Raw genomic sequence first — 18756 nt, forward strand, 5'->3', positions numbered from 1 at the left:
CCACTGTCAAGCCTTTATTTGATATTTGTCATACTTTTCTATGGGGATGTCTTCTACTGGACATCGTAGGCTCATTATTGTGTCTAGGAGTGAGGCCTACCACGGGATCCTCTAGTAATCTGGATAAATATAATAAAAACATAAGAACAATACAGTGCTTTTAATCTGGCATTGTGAAATTTACCATAGTGGGCGCTGGAGCAGCAATATGAGTCCTGGGAATATGTTTTGGTCTGGATAGTAAGCAGAAGGTAGTAGAAATAGCAGAACGTATGTGCTGTGAGAGACAATGTAGCTTAGTCAGAGCAGCTTGAGAAAGTAGCAGAGCTACTGTATAAACGGACACAGCTAAAAGGTCCAAACTCCAGAGAAATCCAGCATGGGAACCAGAATCAGAGCAGGAGACTCCCAGATACTAGAGCTGCAGTGACTAAGCACATGCCATGAGCGACTGTACTGCTGAAACGTAGGACTAAGACACATCCATGAAAAAGGGCACGGCTACGTATGGGATGACAACAACTTCTCCCAAGTTCTGTAGGGACCTATCCCTGTTACCTGGAGGGTCACAGGTTGCAATGTATTTCTATGTGTGTATAATAATCTAGGAATTGTCATATCAGGTGATTTCCTGTTTAAAAGTATAATTTGAGGATTGGAAAGCAATTCATTTCAGAGAAAGAAAATTTTGGTAAGAAAAAAAAAAAAAAAAAATCAGTGAAACGCCTTCCAGCATCCCCCACCCCATTATACGAGGACTTCCTACAGTAGTGCCAGTCTCTCTGCCAGCCAGTCCTCTACTAATTGCCAGCTGCCAGGTTGAGGGAAACCATTGTTTGGCACTGGTTCTATGCAGATTACAGATCAGCACATGAGATCACCCAGTTCCTAAAATAACATGCAGCCTTATAATTTATCCTCAATGGAGAAAATCACATCCCTCTGTTCTCCTGTAAGGCATAATGGCTCCTAAGAGAGGTCTATGCAAAGTTAATTTAAGGGGACGGACTAGCTTTTGACAACTCCATTCTATATGCCATTGTATAGCTAATGGGGTGGTGGGACAAGCGTCCAATTATGTAAAGAAATATTCTGCAGCTTTCTAATAAGCTTTGTGTTTTAGTTCCTCCCCATTTTTAAGATCTCTGCTTGTTGTCAGTGAATGAACATTTTTTGCATTCAGGGGCAACAAAACTGTAAAATCTTTGTACATTATAGCCAATTGTATATTAGTGCAGCTAATATATATCAACATGGTCCAAGATGCTTAGCTCACAGAAGACGCTTAAACCTGATGCAATACTAGCAAGAGGTGAGAAGAATTGGGCCTGTACGGGTTGAAAGCTTCTTGTTGTAAGCATCATTGTTCATATTCACAATCAGAGACTAGAGATCTGGAGTATAAGCTGAGTTTTTCAGCACAGTTTTGGTGCTGAAAAAGCCCTCCTTGGCTTATACTCGAATCAAGCAAAAAAAAAAAATTATTGGGGGGGGGGGGTCTATCACCAGCCGCAATAGTAATGTAGTAATAGTAATCTCCCATAAAATAGTGAAAGAAAAAAGAAGCTTTAAAAAAATATAATAGTAAAATAAAAGTTCTAAATCACTTCTTTCCCTAGAATATATATAAAAGTAGAAAATGACTGTGAAACACATACACATTAGGTATCCTGTGTCTGAAAGTGCCCGGTGTACTGAATATAGGCTATCTGCAGTGATCCTGTTCCATTGGGAAGGGGTTAATAGGAGCACTGCAGATCCCCTATATTCATCCAGGCTGAATTCCACGTGGGGGGAAAAAAACCCAGTCCTCAAGCTCAGGGAAGGGGCAGACAGACAACCAAAACACCCCCTCCCCTTTCCCAGCACCCAGCATCTGCTGCACCCAAAAATTCTGACCACTTTAATTTTTGAAATTTTCCAGTAGCTGCTGCAGATCCCGGGCCTACATGTCGGGTTTTGCTGTCCACTTGAAAAGTCGGACATCTTTGGGAACGGACAGTTAAGGACAAGCACGGAGTGTAAAAGAACCCACCCAATGTCCATTTAAATGAAGGCAAAATGTCACGGACACAGCTAGTGTCCGCTGCTAATGTCCGCACAATATTTTGAACAGACACTAGCTGTCGGACACCGACGGTAGTGTGAACACCCCCTAACACACCAAGGCTGACTATGCTTCTCCTATAAACAATCCTAACTGTAACCCGGCTGATTTGACTTGGATACAGCAGATGGTGCCGCAAAAGAACAGTCACAGGAGGCAGTGGATTGGATCCACTGCTTTTATCCACTCCATTGTAGCATCTACCATCCATACTCCTTGTTAAAAACAGTGAGAGCATTACTGCTGGCAACAGAATAAGAATAAATAAAGTGACAGATAGTGGTTTTCATTGCATGATTTCACAGAAAGGAGCCAATACCTGTTATAAAGTGTATATTCCAAAATGTATTAATGTCACAAGTGCTGGCAGAATATCAAAAATTGTTAGTTTAGGTATATAATTAGGTAAATATTTGTTTTATCTTAAACACATTTAGGGTGCATTCACACTGAGTAAACGCTAGCTTATTCTGAACGTAAAACACGTTCAGAATAAGCGGCGTCTAAAGCAGCTCCATTCATTTCTATGGGAGCGGGGATACGAGCGCTCCCCATAGAAATGAATGGGCTGCTTCTTTCACTCCGTGCAGTCCCATTGAAGTGAATGGGGAGTGCCGGCGTGTACGCTCCGGCATGAGCAGAGCTTGCCGTATACGCCGGCACTCCCCATTCACTTCAATGGGACTGCACGGAGTGAAAGAAGCAGCCCATTCATTTCTATGGGGAGCGCTCGTATCCCCGCTCCCATAGAAATGAATGGAGCTGCTTTAGACGCCGCTTATTCTGAACGTGTTTTACGTTCAGAATAAGCTAGCGTTTACTCAGTGTGAATGCACCCTTATGATTTTGATTTTAATTTTCCATGGCACTATCCAGTGCTCAATTTGAAATTTTAACCCTTGCCACTCAGCCTGATAATAGACTGATATTTGCACAGCTTTTCTTTGCAACAGTGACCTCATTTACATCACAGACAAAACAGGATTCGAATAGAAGCTAGCACCACTGAGCCATCACGCATATGACCATAAGAATGCTGTAAAGAATTTCCTTAAATGCTGCTAACAAAGCTGAAGAGAAGCTTAGGCAAGATGGGACCCCCCATAACAATGTACAGAAAACAGAACTTAAAGATCTTGGTTACAAATCTGTGAAAACGTTGTAAGGCTCATACTCCTTTCATTGCTCATCTGAGGGATATTAACTGTTCATGCACCGTCGTTTACTACAATTGATGTTTTTAATTTTTCTAAATTATTTTAATTTCCTGAAAAAATTACCATAGCCCCAATAACAAATAATCAATACATTGATTCTATTCAGGACAAAACTATCTTCTATAATCTGACTGCATGAGATAAGAAATCAACAAGTGAGCTTGTATCCATCGGGGAAGATGATGAACATTCCCAACACTAGATGGCCTGAGGGTGTTTTCCAGATAATATAAGTATTAGTATTCTAGGAAGGGAATTACTGTGTGGGAGATATTAGAATAATGACTGTGTAATAGGGAGAAAACCAATGTTGGGGGCGAGAAGCCAAAACGCAGAGCTACGACAGTATCCTGAAGGAGAGCAGCATATCACATACAATGCATAATACTCATATGTCATGAATAAGGTCATTGAAACAGTGGATGTGTCTGGATAATGTCCAGGCCTAACACAAAGGAAAATAAATGCATAAGGAGGTGATATTTATAGAGAAATTCCCTTAACAATCTGACATCTGACTCTAGCAATTCAGGTAGTGCTGTTCTCTGTACAGAACTGATAAATTGTGATGAAGTAAGAAATAAAGACAAATAGAACACAAAAAGTTAATTGTGATATTCCCATGTACAATGATGGCATATCAAGAGGCTATGTCATCACTTTTTAGTTGGTGAATGAACTTGATTTAGTGCTGCATCCCCTTCTGAGTATTCTCTGCCACTCATCTATGTTAGTATCCCATAGCGGTGGTTCTGGATTATAATAAGGGAGAATTGTGTTGTTGCCCAGCGCATAAGGCTGCAAGGGGACCCAACGGCAAGCAACTGCCCATTTGCACCTATTATAATCCAATCCCATAATGAACTGTATCATCATCCATTAATACAGTTGATTATTATTGTAGGGAACAGGACTCTACTGGATGCAAGTATTTGTTAGGCAAACCTCACAAGACTCATCTTGCAAATATTTGTGATGTTCGCCTGGTGGTTTTGCTTGAACTGAACATGTGTGAACCAGAATTGGTATTATTATATTCCAGGAGTCTCCTAAAATCCCAGAGTATAATAAGCTCTGGTATGTAGCCTCATGGGTCAGTATAATGACCTTTGGACACGGGCATCACAGTACCAGATAATCTCTGAGGCCAATTGCAAGCCTCAGCAGTCTCTGATGTCATTCAGAAAGCCAAAAGAGGACAGGAATCCACTGTGCTGTGCCTATTACTTGTATAGGAGAAGTGGTGCACACACTGCCCGTCCATTAACAGCTTCTGGCACAAAGATGGCTGCTGCAGCAGCTGATCTGTGCAGGGTCCTTGTGTTAGATCCCCACAGATCACATACTGATGGCCTATCTTGTAGATAGGTCACTCATCAGTATAAAAAAAAAAATAAAATCAATTTGGGCACAAGAAACCCCTTTAATGCACTTTCAAAGTATTTTGCACAAGTTGAGTTCTGGTTAATGTATCACAACTTCTTATACATTTTTGATGTGCACTTTCCACATTCCTCGACTTTTCTAGTCTCTTCCCTTTATATAAGGTGCCACTACTCAAAGTGGCTCTTATGTATGAATAGGTGTGAGGAAACCGACTGAACAATCTGCCCCAACACCACCAAGACTCCTAGGCAGTCTAGCCGCAGCAGGATTATAAGGAAATGAAGCAATATTTCTATGCAGATGAATATATTATAGTGAAGTGTATATAGACTTCATTGTAATTAGATTCACTGGGACAGAAATCATTGGATATTAGGTGGAAAGTAAGTTAAGGGAAGCATCTTAAAGCTTCTGGACACCAATGCAAAATCTTTCCCACATCCATCACATGATAGTCATAGTCGATGTCTTCTAGTGTGGAAGAAAGATCTTTGACTCCCATGTTCCTGAATGTTTTTTGTCTTTGTGTACCGGTAATTCGTCATATACTGCACTGATTGATGGCCATTGGCTACTAAGCTCTTACTCAAGGATCCCCATTTGCCATAGGGTTTCCCCCCATTATTTTATACCTGCTTACGATTTTAACAGGTCTGGGTCAATACATAAAAAATTTCAGATACAAAATAGCAAAACAAAATGCATGAAGATAGTAGAAAAAGAATTACCAAGATAGAGGTTATCACTCTTCTTACTGGCACTCTTCACCAATCTCTTCTATATTTGTCTGTCAATAGAAAAAGCAATATTATACAATATACCTGGAAAAAATCATAATCACCATCCCATAATATTAGCATTACAAGTCATATCTGGCCACCTCCATAAAACGAAAGAGGTGAAAATCCTGGGACCACTAGAGGGAGAAGCATTATGGATTAGATAATTCCTACAAATGTCAAATTGACAACATTTTAGCTAATAGCTGGTGAACTTCTAGCAAAAGGCTGTGGTAGACCCAGTGTGGTCAATGCATTACAAAGTTCAGGTTTTCAGATATAGTTTTTGCACAAACTGTATCATAAAGGGTGTGAAAGTAAGGGTAAGTTCACACGTGTTTTTTTTTGGATTGGAACCTGAGGCGGAGGCTGCTTTAGGCTCCAATCTAAAAACCGGGTACTGAAAGCTGGTGCACTGCACCAGCATCCAGCCGCGCACTCTGCTTCGGATTAGGCCCAATGAATGGGCCTAGTCCGGAGGAGGGAGTGTCTGCAGGCCGAATCGCAAGGCGACTCTGCTTCCGGGAGCCGGAAGAAACGGCTCCCGGAAAAAAGACCTGAGCGGCTCCCATTGATTTCAATGGGACCCGTCTTTTTGGTCAGGGTTGAGGCGGATACGGCCTGAAAATCCTGAATAAAAAAATCTGTGTGAACTTACCCTAATAAAGGTTGTGGTTCTCCTGCAGCTGTGAAACTACATCTCCCAGCATATCCTCACATGCACTGGCTGTCACTATACAGTATGTTGGGAATTGTAGTTACTAAACAGGTGCTGGTTGGAGCCCCTGGTCAATATTTTTAGCTGCTTAAAACTCTAGGGAAAGTGTTATGTACATAAATGAAGTGAAAAAGTGGAGACTTGGGCTTGTGCTTACGTACAAATTACTCCCAATTGCACTCCAGAAAGCGATTGTTTGCAAGTGCCCAAGAGAGCGTATCTTAAAGATAAATACATTAAGGAACATGGATCTGCTCAATAACACCTGTTTGCTGCGTATCTCTCTATGTTAATGTGGGTATTATAGATCCCAAACACTTCAATGGACATTGACCTATGCACACCAGCGTGGACTAAACAGCATTGCTTGGTTACAGATGTCATATCAAGGGCAGACCACATGTTCCATATTCCAATTAAAATGCTATTAAAACAGTTTCCTGGAGCATGGTTGTAAGCGGGTGGTAACATAATATACTCCTAGCATCCTGGATATATTATACTGGAGCATGGACGACGTGTTCGCAATATGCGGCAGTATTACAGTAAGCAGTAAGAGAAGATAAGTGTAGCAAGAAGTCCTATTAATATTATAAAGGTGAAAGTTTGTGAGTTTGGATGTTTGTGGGTTTGTGCGTTTGGATGTTTGTTCCTCAATCACGCAAAACCCGCTCCACCGATTTGGCTGAAATTTTCCACAAACATAGTCACTACACTCGATTGCGCAATAGGCTACTTTTCGTCACAATAGCGCACATACGTTTTTCCCAGGACCCCCACAAAACCCAAACTCACATCACTATTTCTGCAATCTCACACACTTTGGACCATAGCAAGCCACAAAATTCATATTACCCTCTACAGCAGAGGTCAGCAACCACTGGCACACATGCCAAGAGTGGCACTCCTGCCATATTTCACTGGCACGCCAGCAGCACAGGACCTGCAAGAGTTAAATGAAGTCTGTGCTCTGCTAGAGCTCAAGCATAAGGACACTCCCCTTTGAGAGGGGTGCAGGAAACCCAGGGGGTGGAGCTTAATCGCTCAGGTCTGTGCCTGCCTGCTATAGTGGTCTGCATCCTGCCAACATTCCCCGAGGAGGAGAGGAAGCTGCTAGCAAAGTGAAACTGAAAAACACACAGGTACATAGGATTACTATTCTCATTAATGTCAGGCATTTGGGGTTATTAGTTTAGTGTTAGTAACTCCATGTGCCTCACATTAATAGGAATAAACCCCATCATGTCCCTCATATTAACCCCTGTGTACCTCATATTAATAGGAATAAACCCCATCATGTCCCTCATATTAACCCCTGTGTGTCTCATATTAATAGGAATAAACCCCATCATGTCCCTCATATTAACCCCTGTGGGCCCTATATAAGGGTTACTAATATGTGAGACATATGGAGGTACTAATAAAAAACTTCAATAATGAAGATACTTAAAGGGGCTCTATCAGCAAAATCATGCTGCTAGAGCCCCACATATGCGTTCATAGCCTTTAAAAAGGCTATTCAGGCACTGTAAAAGTTAAATTAAACTACCCCCCCGTTTTAAAATAATAACTTAGAAAAGAATCTTCTCTACTTACGGAACGTGCACCCTGGGCGGGCCCTGGGCGGGCATTCAGGGTGCGCCGTCTTCTTCTTCCCCGCCTCTTCTTCCTCTGTCGTCTTCGGGTCCCGTCCTCCTCCGGCGCTTGCTCGCGGACACTGATAAAAAAAAACAGCCCGGGCGCATGCGCAGTAGCACGCGGTTTCTACTACGGCTACTGCGCATGCGCCCGGGCTATTTTTTTTTTTAGAGAAGATTCTTTTCTAAGTTATTATTTTAAAACGGGGGGGTAGTTTAATTTAACTTTTACAGTGCCTGAATAGCCTTTTTAAAGGCTATGCACGCATATGTGGGGCTCTAGCAGCATGATTTTGCTGATAGAGCCCCTTTAACTATTACCTCCAAGTCTCTCACATATCAGTAACTCTTACACAAGGGTTAATGTGAGGGACATGATGGGGTTAATTGCCATTACTAAGAGGCGCATGGAGTTACTGAACTGCCATGCACAGGGCCAGACTTTATGTGGCTTGCTCAAGAGTATCCTGTGCCCAAAACTTACATGTACTGGCGGAAAATAACAAATCATACAATGTCGTATATTGAAGTATATTAACCTGAAATACCTCTGTCCCAAAGTCACTATGTACAGTTTCTCACAACACCGTATAGCAGCTGAAATACAAATTACATTCAACACAAAAGTCTCATGTGCTCTCAGAATTACAGCAAAAACAAGATACAAAGTTACATTTCATATCCCATACCTTATACACAGTACGAAAACCTTACCCACCCCTGTATATACACACTTCTACAATCACCGCAGACGAAGTCGCGGGTACCAGCTAGTGCATTTACACCATGGTCTTTTTAGTTTTCTGGCTGTGGCTCGCTACATGGAGCCTTAGCCTTAGACCTGTTCCCTAGCTGTATGTTCGACCCAAACTTATATCCTAATGTGGTGAATTTTAGATCTGTTTTATGTTCAGATATTGTTTGCGCTGATATTTCAAAATAAAAACCTATTCAAGTATATAGATTTGCAAATAAACTTTACACTTTCATCCAGTTTAGTATAAGGGTAAGTTCATACAGAGTTTTTTGGTCAGGGTTTTGAGGCCATATCCGCCTCAAAATCCTGTCCAAAAAGACGTCTCCCATTGAAATCAATGGGAGACGGTCAGGTCTTTTTTCCAGGAGCCAGAACAAACAGGATGCCCATTCTTCAGGTCGATTCGCCTCGTGATTCGGCCTAAAGACTCTCCCTCTTCTCGACTAGGCCCATTCATTGGGCCTAATTTGGAGCGGAGTGCACGACTGGATACAGTGCTTCGGCATTCAGTCGCGGCTACCCGTGTGAACTTACCGTAAAGCCTGTATTCACATGAACATTGTTCACAGCTATGTGATGGATGGTTTTCTAACAGCTGTCACATTGCTGTCACATTGCTGCATTAAAATAAATGAATGTGAATGGGGGCTATACATGTGACCGATTTTTTGACAATCCATTTTAACAGACCAAAGAATAGGAGGCGTTCTAATTTTGCCTGTTTTCGTGGATTTCTTAATAGACTCAGATCTATGAGGAATCGGTGAAAACAGGTGCTCCATGAATGCAAAACGGTCATGAAAAATATTTCTTTCACAGCCATTTTGCACATTGTTCTTCTGAATATAGCTTAGGTAGACTAGTGTGTGTGTGTGTGTGTGTGTGTGTGTGTGTGTGTGTGTGTGATCTATTAAACTATGAATCTGGGACATAGCTGACCTTCACGCTTGAATTTTCACTTGCCTTTGACATTTCCCTAGGATACCTCCAGACTAAAGAATAGCGCTACCAGACTACTGTTTGCCGTAGTCACTTTGGGGCCCAGAAATGTTATCTGGCTTCAATTCTTAAAAGGGCAGCTTTATGCTTATGAATAAGTATGGGGTGCTTTTACATGCTGTGGATTTGCTGCGCTTCCCTTTTACTCAGTGCTGTGCATCACCTGGATTTAAGGACAAAAAACTACAGCAAACCCTATTGATCACAGTTATTCCATATTTCCATATTTAAGGAGTAGGACCCCATTCCAAATCTTGTTATGGACCCATGATAATACTGGTACTGGCGGTTCACATCCATATTCAGTGAGATTTGATCCTTTCATACAGTTCATTTACGGTATGTAAATGTGTTATTTATATAGCACCATAATATTCCATAGCGGCGTACATAAGGAATCCACATTGGTCCCTGTGGGATTGATAATCCAATTTCCCTTGCTCAAGCCAGCACACCGGGGACAAGATCATAGCAAACCAATTAACCTAAGACTGTTTGTGTCTGAGGAAAAGCTAAAGAAGCCTTTGCATAAATGTTAACCTGCCTGGAGCGGACTGCATGGTACCAAGAAGCTGAAGAATGAAAACCCCAAGGATAATGGATGCAACATGGCAATGATGTCCAGGCCGTTTAGCTTGATGAGGATTGTCTGGATAGAGTCTGGATACAGTTGTAGCAAACCTCATATGTGAAAGTTAGGTCTGCACAAGTTCCCAGCAAGAATGCTTTCTTTCACTGACTGCCAGCTGAGAACTTGAAAACAGAGGAAAATGGAGCAGAAAAGTGTATTAGAAAGAGGCAGAACTTTCCATTTCCTACTAACTTTTATAAGCTTAGGTATTCTCAGTGAATACAGGCCCAAAGTACATATATGAGAATATTGTCAAGGTCACCCCGACCCCTGAATGAACAGCAGTACAGATTAAAGAAAAATCCCAGTACCATTGTTACATCCCACATGAGTGCAGCAAAGCAGCCAGACACCTGCAGACTACTTTACCACATATTATTATGGGAATAGTCCTGACTTTTGGCTTATACACAAATAAAATTATAATTGGGATCCAGGTCATTGCCCAGATCCTAAATAAAGGGTTATAAACATGGCTCCAATACTCCAGACACTTCATTTTCTGCATATAATTCTTCAATATTCAGGATGCTCATTGATTAGTTTGTAAATATTCCAGATCATAGGATGATCCAGAGAATAAGATGATCCAGAGCAAGAATATTACCATTCACTGACTGTAAACAGAGCTATTGAGACTAGTGAAGAAATAAAATACATTACAAGGTTGTAGAATATTTCACTATATAATAATTATGCTTTACTTATGCCCTATCATTACCAACACATCATTGTCAAAGTCCAAATGTTTATGTCTAGCCCAGGACATGAAAGAAAATCCTTTTGAGGCAAAGTGAATCCCATCCCCACTTTGCGTTAAAATACACACAGTGATTACCAAAACCATTGTGGTTTTGGAAATCGCAGCATGTCAATTAAACCTACGGAATCACTGGCGGTTTCCCTATAGGTATAATTGGAGCCTCTGTGAACCTTCTGTTTAAAGCGTTGGGTGAAGAACCGCAATGCGTTGCCGCCACAGTTTTTCCCGCAGTGGTTTTTTGCTGCATGGCCCCATGTTGTGTAAACATAGCTTTTTTGTTACAGATTTTGGGGCTTTTTTTTTTTTTTTTTTTTGAGCCAAAGCCAAGAATAACTACAAAAGGAATGGTAAATATATAGGAAGTTTTTTATACTTCTACCTTCTGCTCAATCCACTCATGGCTTTGGCTTAAAAAGCCGCAGCAGAATCTGCAATAAGAAAGCTGCATTTCCGCATCGTGGGGCCTCAGCCTTTAGATGATCCCTTAGCCTATGGTTTCAAAATGTCAAACTCCCAGTGAAGAGAAGCTGCTGCCAGGGATGTACCACCCATGCAGCATGTACTATAGGCAAAATGTAGTATTACATGTAGGACATTCAATAAATGGGCACTCAGCCATGTAATAGTTGAAGGGGCTAGGGCCTCTTACTTAGCACCTTCCCTCTCTGGCTCTATGGCCTCTGTATGCCCTAATAGGAAAAGATACAACAACAAAAAACACAAAAAGGTGCACAGTAGATTGTATACACTCTATAGTTTGGCGCTTACCTGGTACAGTTGTACTATATAGGCACAACTGTGTATGGAGGCAGAAATAGGATAGTTGAAAGGCTGTTGTGGTACCCAGGTCCCAGAAAACGCATCCAGCTACAAATAAGGATAAAGTAAGGAAAAAACCCACAAGTATAGGTGCGTGCTGCCTGAAGAAGTGTGACCAGTGGGATGGAGGGTACACAACACAACTTTGTTATGGCAACTACACATTTCAGGAGCGCTCTTCACTAAGCCACTTCAGATGCCGACACAGGTCAATCTACTTGAGACAATGTGAACCTATGCCTGTTTTTTTTTCCCTTACTCTATCCTAGTAGGAAAGGGGTTGTATCCTCTCTAAAGTGGAGTAAGATATCACATTGCTCCTATACAAGCATGTGATATATTCACAAGAGTTGCTGATCCAACTTCTTTATAGATTTGCTTTTCCCTACAGTGCTGACTCTTCACTTGTGTGGCAGGTTTGACCTTCTATGGCATAAATATCTGTATACACCTATTGCATTTTTAACATTACAACAAAGAGCTTTCACTCTACCCTTAATCCGGCTGGGTTTTATCATTGCTGCTTCTGATGCAGAAAAATTTCCGCCTGCATAAGGCTACCAATGGCCTCACAAAACCTTATCAAAATCTGAGTCTAGGCTCCTTACACTGTGTTTTCCAAATCAGCCCATAACACCAGACTGTCGTCTCGTATCATCTACAATCCAAGTGTGAAACAATTCTAATTGCCAATGGTTCAGCTACAGCAGATGGGCCCTCTTCTGAGATACTGACTTATTATCCAATTATGTGTATCTAAACATTTCCTTTGGGAGCATTCATGCCCCACTGATTCCATAAGATGACTACAGGATGCTACAGCACCCTCTCCAGGGCATTTACATATTTAATTACTCTGAGAAGGTCCTGGGGGAATTCTGACCACTTAATTACTAATTTTTAAAATCATGCCTTTTAATTTTATAAACACCTAATTTTTCATTCTACATAGACTATTGCATTGCCTGTACTTTGGTGTTTTCACAAGCAGAATGTTTATGGTCTCTAGCCAGAAAATAGGTCTAAGGTAAGCTCACAAGGGTTTTTTTGATCAGGATTTTGAGGCTGTATCCGCCTCAAAATCCTGACCAAAAAGACGGCTCTCATTGAAATCAATGGGAGCTGCTCAGTTTTTTTTTTCCGGGAGCCAGAAGAAATGGCGAGATGCTCATTCTTCAGGTTGATTCGCCTCGCGATATCCGCCTGAAGACACTCCCTCCTCCTGACTAGGCTCATTCATTGGGCCTAATCCGGAGCAGAGTGCGTGGCTGGACGCTGATGCAGTGCTTTAAAAGGCTCCTGTTCATGAGATTTGCAGCTTAAATATAAATATAATTCCACTTTAAGGTGTACCTAAACTTTCAGACAACCTTTGTACTTTAGGCAGTGTTTGTGAAATGAATGAAATTCATTCTCTGTCCTCCGTTTCTCTGCTGGCATTAGAAATCCTTACTACTTTTTACACAGAGTGCAGAGGGGTATGGGTGTAATACAGAGAAGGTCACATTGTAAACATATATCTTCCTAAAACTCATCTACTGGCGTCAAATGTATTATTGACACAAATGCCAAAATTCTAAATTGTTCAAAAGTTTAGGTATTTAGTTTTTAGTCATACAGTGCTGTTTTTTTGAAGGCACTATTATAATGCCCTTCCATATTTCCAATGATCAGCAACACATATGAGGGAGGAGGAGATGCAGCTGCAGCTTCACTATGTGAGACCTCCTTCACAAAACTGTGTTCAGTGTATGGGTTAGTGAAAACAGCATAGACTACACACACATTGGTATATGTGTGTCATCCGTGTTTTGTACTAACCCATACATTGAAGTGAATGGAAGGAGCTGCAAATACGGACAGGTATAGGACCTGTTCCATATTTGGAACTCTTCACTACAGCCCGAACACACAGCTACAAAGACTACAGCTGAGTGTATGGGCCCGTAGAAATTCATGTGCCCATACTTTGATCAGCAATTGTGGCGTTTGTGTCAAAGGAGGTCTGAGTATATGCGATTACATGCTGTGAGAGAGGAGAGGGAGCAGCAAGATGTCCAATTGGCTCAAATCACACAGCACAGCTCTTACCTAGCTCATCCTAGAACAAATGGCAAATGCAGTAAACGGAGTAAAAATGAGAGCAAAAAGTCTAAAACATACAGATAAGACAGAAATTCTGGCTGCAGTATATCTAAATATACCTACAGCTGACCTATATTGCTTGGAGAAGGGGGAGGTGTTTTTATTGCAGAGAAATAAAGTGAAAAACATTTACTACTACCGACGCTTGTCAGAAGGTCAAATTCAAGCAACCCAAACATGTGGAAGAAGTCAGCAATTTGAGAAGATGTTACTGTGCAAGTTTATCAAGATGTTGGATCAGCATCAAGACATCAGTGACCTCTGGAACCAGCATTCACTTTACCCTTCTATGCTTTTGATTGTGTGAAAACAATTTCCATTTTGCTGCTTGGCAGACAAGTGGACGCAAGTCACTAAGAAGATGTAGCTTCAATAGACAGCAGCCTAGTAGGTACATACTACCTTGAGGTTGTGTCCTTCAGGGAGGCAGAATGTAAGATATTGTGTGTGACAACGGAATCCTGGTTGTTTTTTATGCCTGCCCTGTGCCATCCTAGACATGGCGCTTGTTGACCCTCCCTGCCCATCTCTTGTGGACCTCAGCGTGCATAACTCACACAAGGATGGAGCAAACGGTTTTGGCCCCTTCCTCCATAGCAACTGCCTTGACTGCATTATGGTTTGCATTTTAGACATAATATAGAAAGGTAATACTCCATGAGCAGATTTTGGATACGATTTCATTCACATTCTGATTTACACACAAGAAAAAAGTACAAACATTCTTAGTCTAGTCCAGAGAGCAGTTCCTGACACAGTCCAGATACAGAGAGATAATCTATTTCAAGGAATCGTAGCAAGGGATGAAGAACAGGGCTAAATGTAAGCTTTCAGAGCCATGCAAGATTAACTTCCTATAAACATCATTCTTAAAAAATAGAACAAGTGTGTGGAGAGGCAGGAAGACAAGCTCCTATGTTACATGAAGTGGATGTTCACATTTAGACTTCATCATACATAAGAATGAACCTACATAATAGTTTCTTGCATTGCAATACTTTTTTCACACCTCTATTGTTTTAATCCATTCTTCCCTTCCATTGTAGGAACAGAAGAATGAACTAAACATGATAAAGGATAGCAATAGATCTCAAGGGACAAGATTGACTATAATGAGGTCTCTGTTGTTTTTGCTGTCACATAGCTGGATGTGAAGGTAGCCTTACCTTGTACTGATCCTGATTTACAGACTGTCATACACTTCAGAGCTACACTCATTAGTTTGCTGATGGAGACACTGGGGAGGAATTTATTAAGCTTGGCTTAGGCTGAAGCCCCACATTGCAGAGGCGCAGCTTTTTCTTATATAATTTTTTGAGCCAAAGTCAATAATGGCTAAAAAATAATAGGAATTATATAGGATGTATGTATGCTTCTGCCCTTTGCTCAATTCACTCCTGGCTTTGCCTCAAAAAAAAAAAAAAAAAAACAACCAAAAAAAGCTGCATTTCTGCTGAGCCTTAATCAAGTCTCTAGCTGCTACAAGATATGCCGAAATTATTCAGAGACTTTAGCCAGAACTGGGGAATCTGCTCCAAAATTGGAAACAATGCCTTTTAAGGACTGCCATAGATTCCATTTGTAACTTACATCAACTTTCTGACGTGAGTTATAGAAAATGTGTCAGGCTGAGGCGTCCGTACCTGGCCTCACTTACTGTTCTAAAAACTGGCAAACTGACTGCTGAAGCTACAATGTGGCACATCTGTGGCCCGAGAAAGGGCTGTGCACCAAAGAAGTGCCACACTTACACTTATTTTTATATGCAAGAGTTCACAATGTAGTAGACTTCAAGGCTGAAATCTCCATTGCTCCCCTCTTATTCAGGGTTTCTTAAAGAACTTGCTCTGGCGATTTGAATGATGGGAATTGGCATCTACATAGTACATACATATCATATGTACATGCTCAATTAGAAGAATAGGGAGTACAGCTATGGAGTATAATACACGGTGACAGGATAATTCAGGATCAGTACAAGGTAAGTGATTCATTGTATGATGTACTGGAACAATGAACACAATGGTTGTAGAAATCATCATACTGATTAATTGGATATACACATATACACAGTATGATTCATTTTTTCACACCTGACAAGTTGTACATTGCAGAGGGGCAGGGGTGTAGAGGGTATTGTACATGTCAAGACAACCCGATCTGAGAAATCTGTGAATCATTTTCATTATTTTGACACCTATTACTCTGCATAAAGAAAAGTCATGTATAGAATATTAATATATAGAAGCTATGATACCTTCAGTACATTATCTGTATAGAGGCTGTGCTTGGCATCATCTTATCCCACTTACTGAATGTGGCTGAGCTGGGAACAGGCCATGTGACCGGTGAATACAGGGGTCATGGGTGTTGGTCCTCCCCTCCCAAGTGATAATCTATCCTAAGGATAGCTAACACAGGATATCCCTGTAACTGAACTAGTCTAAAATTAAAGGGGGACACAAATGACTAAATTACTGTGTAATGAAAAGTTCTTGCATGTCTCACCATATATTGCCAAAGTTAATATATTTTATTGCGACAATACAATTAAAAACTATGAAGCAACATATATTCCTGAACAAGAATCTTCTGCCATTTGTGTATACAGCTCTTAGGAAGACCTTTATGTTTTCATGATTACAGACTATACAATCAGACAACACATAGTTTGTTTGCAGTCTGTAGCCATGGAGACAAATAGGTCAACATAGGAGTCATATGCACTGAAAGGGAGAAGTTTTTAAATCAAGATTATTTACAAATTAGATTCAGTTCTTATTTTAGATGCTCTGGAACAATACAAACAAATGTACACATACCCTTGTAGCTGCATTTACTGTACATTAAAAGGACTACAGTATGTGACTACCTTTTGTAAACATTCATCTTCAATAAAAACACAGGTTTACAAAGAAGGGACTATGTGGAGAAAGTAGAGAGTAATAGTACCAAAGTCACATATGTAAAATTATGAACATTGATAATGGAACTTTGATAAAAGTAAAATATTAAAGGGAAATTAAGAATAAATGGCTACCACCCCTTTAACTATGTTGCAGATTTTCTGCTGTTTTTGGTGTATGACAGCATTTGACACTTAAGCTGCTTTCCAGGCAGAGTACATGCTAGTAATTTCCCTTCTGTTGTGTATTCTATCACTCCAGCGAATCCCACTCTCTGTGCCCACTGACTGCAATGCTCAGAGCAGAATCCAGCTCATAGTAAGAGTCCTCACCTTGAGGACTGAAGAATTCCCCTTATTCCTCCCCGCAGATGTCCATTTAAATGCAGCTAAAATATCAAAATACATGTAATGTTAAATTAGATCATATATTTCAGGCTGATTATTCATAAATGCAAATGCAGCGCTACGGAAACACAAAATAACATCTGTTCTGCCAGCTAATGACTCCCCGCAATCAACCCTCAATTATCAGCGTGTTTGTTCCTGCACTGATAACACAGGCCATGTAAGAATAGACTGGGCTTCCAAGGCTTCTGTGTATTTCATCAAAGCAGGATCAACTAGATTAGTCTAGATATAAAGATAGATAGATAGATAGATAGATAGATAGATAGATAGATAGATAGATAGATAGAATAAGTTCATATGACCACCTTCCATTCCTGAAGTTTAGCATACTTGCTGTCAAATAAAAAAGCATTAATGTAATTGTAGATCATTGCTTTTCCAGCATCAATTCATAAACGGTTTCCCCTCTTCAAATAATGCAACTAACAACATCCCCTACCCTTCAACCTTCCCATAATCTAGAAAATAGCAAGCAGTGAGGCCTGGCACTTCTACAGCAGAGATGGCAGACTCACTTCAGCCTGCCTCAAGATGCGTGGCCTGGGGACAAGAAACGACTAACAAATCTTGGTCAGCTTATAAAACAAAACAGGCTTCACTCATTTCTACACTATGTGTGTTTCTGAATAGGAGCTCCCTGGGAATGAAAACATATTTTATGGAGGTCCTCCATGATAATAAGATTAAGAATAAATGATGTAAATAGTCATAAACTTCTTCAGTCTGCAATAAACCCTAGTGTAAAATATTAATTAGAAGGCAGGGAGAAGGGGGATGCTGCTGCAGTATTTCTTTCCATCACAGAGACATATACCCCACTCCTGTGAATACTGTGCACATCTAATACAATATGAACCATTCTTAGAGACTGAAAACACCCGCCATGGAGTTTTAATCACAAACTGGCTCCTTTTCATCTGAACTCAAATGAACTTCCAAAAATGCTTTTAGGTTTTAACCTCTGGGATTGATTAGTGCAATGGCCTGAAGAGCTCTGGTATAAAGCACTACACTATGCTCTACAATAACTCCATACATATCTGCAGTTTATAGATGAGGTTTGATTTCCCCTCTGCCCCACTGAATGATGGAAGATTGGTATTGGTTATGGCATTATAGGCAGCAGGGATGCCACAGATGCCGGTTTGCATATTTCCCAGATGCTATCATGAAAAGCCAGTACCTTGTCCTACCAGGTCACAATAGTAAAAGATTACAGGAGTTGTTCAGTCAAAACTTGTAAAGTTTAAATCTGCTAGTGACAGTGAAAAAAAAAAAGCATACTCTCCTTTCCCCGTTGCTCTAGTGTCGTCCTCTGTGTCTCCCGGTTCATCTGCTCTCCTGGGTCTCTTCCAGCGCTGTTCTGAAGCCACTAATTTGACTCAGCAGGTCACAGGAAGAGGACCCATGATGTCACAGTTAGTGACATTCAGGCCCATCACCGATTGGCTTTAGCAGGCCAATCAGCAGCTTCAGAAGAAG

General features: G+C 40.8%; 1 protein-coding gene across 2 annotated transcripts in view; it reads right to left on the reverse strand.

The window, feature by feature from the left end:
• Positions 1–18756, reverse strand: part of GNG2 (G protein subunit gamma 2) — a 57367-nt gene that overhangs the window by 10352 nt on the left and 28259 nt on the right. For both annotated transcript variants that reach the window (XM_075282562.1, XM_075282561.1), the window contains one exon: positions 5439–5497. The gene's annotated coding sequence lies outside the window, so the exon portion shown is untranslated. The remainder of the gene's footprint in view (positions 1–5438; positions 5498–18756) is intronic.

The sequence above is a fragment of the Leptodactylus fuscus genome, chromosome 7, assembly GCF_031893055.1.
Source record: "Leptodactylus fuscus isolate aLepFus1 chromosome 7, aLepFus1.hap2, whole genome shotgun sequence".
Taxonomy (NCBI): domain Eukaryota; kingdom Metazoa; phylum Chordata; class Amphibia; order Anura; family Leptodactylidae; genus Leptodactylus; species Leptodactylus fuscus.